Here is a 5,098-nt window from a genome sequence, read left to right on the forward strand (position 1 = left end):
CATTACCCTTTGGAAAGTTGCGGGTGCGGAGCAAAGCCCAAATGGCATGACTTTGAACTCGTACAGTCCGTCCGGTGTGATGAAGGCAGTCTTTTCCCGGTCTCTTTCGTCGACTTCAATCTGCCAATATCCACTCTTGAGATCCATCGACAAGAAATATTTGGCGTGGCAGAGCCTGTCCAGAGTGTCGTCAATCCTCGGGAGGGGGTAGGCGTCTTTTTTCGTAATCTTGTTCAGTCGCCGATAATCGACGCAGAATCGAAGAGCACCGTCTTTCTTTCTCACTAGAACGACCGGTGCCGCCCATGGGCTCTTCGAAGGTTGGATGACATCGTCGCGAAGCATTTCCTCTACTTGGTCCCGGATGGCCTGTCGTTCTCGCGGCGACACACGGTAAGGGCTTTGGCGGAGAGGTCTGGTGTGTTCGTCGGTTATAATTCGATGTTTGGCTATCGTCGTTTGTCGCACCTTTGATGACGAGGCGAAACATTCGCTGTAACTTTGAAGAAGAAGGGTGATTTTCTCTTGTCGGTCCCGGGGTAATGCTGGGTTGATGGCGAACGTGGGAGCATGGTCTTGCTTTAGGCTGTCATTTGCAGGTTCGTCGGAGATGATGAAGGCGTCCAGTAAATCAGTTGCTTCGTCCAAGAACGCAATTGTAGTGCCTCTGTTGAGGTGTCGGTATTCTTCGCTGAAGTTCGTGACCAGTACTTCGGCTTTTCCATGCCGCAAATGAGCGATGCCTCTTGCGACGCCAAGTCGTCTGTCTAAGAGCAACTGCGTGTTTCCCTCGATGATGCCTTCTGCGTCTTCGAAATTTCTTGCACAGACGGGGACGATGACGCTGGACCGGGGTGGGATGGTTAGTTCTTCATCGAGAACACTGAGGGCCTTTGACTGCTCTGGGGTCGTTTTCGGAGGTAAAGCTTCGTCCGTCGAAAGCGTGATGGACTTGGACTTGAGGTCGATGACTGCGCGGTGCTGTGTCAAGAAGTCCATCCCCAGAATGACGTCACGGGAACATTTCTGAAGTACGACGAATACTGTCGGATATGTGTGTCCGTTGACAGTCAGTCTCGCAGTGCACCTTCCTGATGGCGTGATGAGGTGTCCGCCTGCTGTGCGTATCTGCGGGCCATCCCAAGTCGTCGTCACTTTCCTGATCCGGTCGGCGAAGGAACCACTCAGCACGGAATAGTCAGCTCCCGTGTCGATTAGAGCAGTAACGTTTCGGCCGTCGACAGTCACCTCTAGATCGGAAGTCCTTGCTCTTGCGTTGCACGTAACTTTCGGCGTCGGGTCATGGCTTGGTCGGTGATTGCGACTGCGGCTGCAGGGGCTTGTCGATGTCGGTGGCCTGGGGGTCTCTAAGTTGCGTCGTGTCGTCGTCGGTGCGGCGTCGCCGTGAGTTCTCGTCGTTGGAGGGTCTTCGTTTTTTTGCCGGGAAGCAACCTCACCTCCTAAGGTTGCTGTTTTCAGTTTCCCCTACGGGGGCTGGGGGACCTTCCTCGCACAGCCGCTGCGTAGCTGTGGCAGGGCGACGTGAAGCGCGAGGCTCGCGGCGAGGGTGAGCGGGAAAATCGGCTCGACACGTATTCGTCGCGGCGCAGGTAGTCGTCGATTTCTTGTGGATGTTGGCCGAAGCGTGGTCGTGGTGCGTCAACGGCGAATCCGCGAAGACCGATGCGTCGGAACGGGCAGTGACGCAGGACGTGACCGGCTTCACCGCAGTGGAAGCACAGCGGACGGTTGTCACGGGTTCTCCAGGTGTCGCATTTCCTTGGGCCCGAACGTTGTTCGTAGGTCGGGTGGGCGGGGCACGGAGGGCGGCGGTCCAGCACTGCTGGCTCACGTCGAATAGGGCTTGGGGTGGCACGTCGAGGCGCGGGCTTGCGTACTGCAGCGACGTAACTCATGGCTGGAGCTTGAGGTTCAGTCGTCGCAGAAGGGGAGCCAAGCGCATGCCGCACTTCTTCACGGACGACTTCCGTCAGGCTCGCTACTTGAGGTTGTGAAGATGATGGCAGCAGCCAGCGTAGTTCTTCGCGGGCGATTTCACGGATGATCTCCCGCAAGTCGCTGGTTGTAGTCGTCGTGTCCGGAAAGCTGGAGCAGACTTACGGTGGTCGGTTGTACTGCCTTGTGCGGGCGTCCAGGGTCTTCTCAATCGTTGACGCTTCTTCGGCGAATTCGGCGACAGTCTTGGGCGGATTTCGTACGAGGCCAGCGAAAAGAAACTCCTTTACGCCCCGCATTAGATATCCGCTTTTCTTCTCCTCCGTCATATTCGGGTCAGCTCGGCGGAAAAGACGCTGCATTTCTTCGACGTACATGCTGACAGTTTCGTTTGGGTGCTGCATCCGTGAGTCCAGCAGCATCTGCGCCTTTTCCTTCCGGAGAATGTTGGTAAACGCCTTCACGACTTCAGGCTTGAATAATTTCCAGGTCTTCAAGGTAGTCTCGTGGTTTTCGTACCACGTTCTTGCAGGACCGTCAAGGGAAAAGAAAACATAGCGGAGCTTCATGCCATCTTCCCACCTGTTAAATGTAGCCACGCGCTCAAAGTTGTCTTTCCAATCTTCCGGGTCGTCGCCAGGGTAGCCGTGGAAGGTTGTAGGCACCCGTGGCTGGTGGAGCATGACAGGGGTGGACGTCGCTGGCTCGGTCATGGTGGGCGCTGGAGCTTGTTGTCGTTGTCGAGTAGGATCCGGTAGTAATCCGTGCTGAGCTTGCAGGCCTTGAAGACGGCGGCTGTGTCGTACCTCGGGATCTTCTTGGCTCTCGTTCTCTACGGTGGATCTTCCAGGTTGGGTTGTGTACATTACCCAGCACCTCCACCAGATGTCACGAGGTGGTGACGGGAACTCCCCCGGGGTCACGTAGCACCGACTGGGGTCCGGTCTTGAGGAAGGCACAGAGCAGCTCGTAAGAGAATACTTTAATAGGCTGGCTTACGCCCACTAAGAACAGCTCTGAAAACTCAGCGGCGGCGATAGCAGCGAACGTGCTCGGCGGTCGTCGACTAACAGAATGCCCGCCGCTCTTAGCCGTGCTCGATTTTAAAGGCGGCAAGGAAAGTTCCAGAACATAGTAGGCACACTTGCGGGAGGCTAGGAAAAATCGAGATAACTCTGGTCGCGTCTCCCGTCCCAGAAAATTGATAATGCGGCGTGCCTGCCGCGATAAGAAGATCAGACAAAAAGCAAACTTCGCGGCAATATAAAGCATGAACAGCAGCCGTGATAGAGGACGACATTGCCTTCAATTGAATTCAATTCAATCCTTTGTGTATCTCGAAATTTGTCGTACTCCTAATTCCTTCCCACGTTATTTCAACTTTATTTTCTCGGTATATTTCCTGTAGAAAATCGATTGCCTCATGATCGATACCATCATATTTTGGTATGTTCCAGAGGAGTTCCCTGTTCACGTTGTCGTATGCACCGTTTATGTCCAGAAAGGCTAAATACAGAGGCCTGTTTTCCGCCTTAGCTATCTCTATGCACTGGGTAAGCACGAACAGCCTGCCATGTAAACACCTAGCACTTCTGAACCCGTTCTGAAGTTCTCCGAATATTCTATTACTTTTTACCCATGGCTGAATCTTTAGTTTCACCGCCTGCATCGCCAGCCTGTATATAACCGATGTTATCGTAATCGGTCGGAAGGAGTTTATGTTCGTCTTATCGCCTTTCTTTAAAAATCTAATTCATTGTACTCTGTTCCCAGCTGTGCGGAATTTGCTTATTTGTAATGACTGCCTCGAATGGTTTTATCAGCGATTCCTTGCCCCTTGGGCTATCCCTACGGACGTGCGTTCTGGAATATTTGCTTCTGCCTTTTTCCAGTTAAGATTGGTCAGTTCTAAGCTGTTTTCTATTGTGCTATCCTGTGTTGCTCCCCACTTTGGGGTGATTACCCTATCGTCTTTCCAAATGACTCAGCTATAACTGACGCAATGTAGTTCACAGCGTCATCTCCCTCTAAACATTTTCCCTCGGCATCGTGAATCTGTTCCTGCTTTCTGTGATTCGCTTCACCCAGCCAGCTTATATGGTTCCAGAATTTTGACACAAGTTGACATCAGAGCTCAGCTGACTCTTTACAAGCAGGGCGCGGTCCCTTATGTGCTACGAAAGCGTATTGTGGATTGGCTGTGGTTTGAGATGTTATCATACACATTGTAAGTGTACATTAAACTGCGCGCATAAGTGTAAGTGTAATCCGGCTTATTGGCCTAAATATACAGGTTCTTTTATCATCTTTAATGTTCTTATTAAACAATTGTTGCTCTTTGAGACATTTTTAAATTCGGCATTAATATTCCAATCTGGGGTACCGTAATGTGATACAGCACCTTGAGGATGATGTTCAAAGAATACAATCAAGATGCACCAAAGCAGCAGTTGAGCATGCTTAGATATGTGAATTAAATATTCAGCCTTACTTACATAAATAGCTGCAACATCAAGGAATGCACTTGTAGTATATGGGGGAACTTCAGTCTTCCCACATTCAAATGTGTTTACCACTCCTACCTGTCTTGCCAAAAACATTACCAGTGACCATTTTTTAATACCATTCACACAGTAGTATTGTTTCCAGCACTGCGTCATTGTTTCCTTTTCATGAGTCCTGAGTGCGCGACTCAGTGTTCCTCCCTTCGCGCACGAGCAGTCTGCCTTATATCTTCAAACCATGCTTACTGCGGTGTCTCCAAACAAGCTACACCTGTTGAAGAGGTAGCATACTCACCTCAGTGAAAATACACGTTATGGTGGGTGTGCTGTGTGTATAGTGACTGGATCAGCCGGAATAAATGTTCAAATGGCAATGTGTTTGCCTTTGGATAAAGAAATTTTAAAGGGCCCCTGAAATGGCTGGTTGGGTGAGTCTGATTAATTCAAGCACAGAGCTCTAAAATTGGTTTTGAATGCACAAAAAGACCTTCTCTGAAAATTTAAATATGTTATAATGTGACTACTGGAATAAATTTAGGGATCTTTCGAGATAATACTCCAGAGCTACTCTAGAGTTGTTATGCCAGGAACCAGCGTGCAGCAACTTTCCGCTACCATCATAATGCAGCAAGTAGCCA

Source organism: Amblyomma americanum, chromosome 6 (assembly GCF_052857255.1).
Source record: "Amblyomma americanum isolate KBUSLIRL-KWMA chromosome 6, ASM5285725v1, whole genome shotgun sequence".
Classification (NCBI taxonomy): domain Eukaryota; kingdom Metazoa; phylum Arthropoda; class Arachnida; order Ixodida; family Ixodidae; genus Amblyomma; species Amblyomma americanum.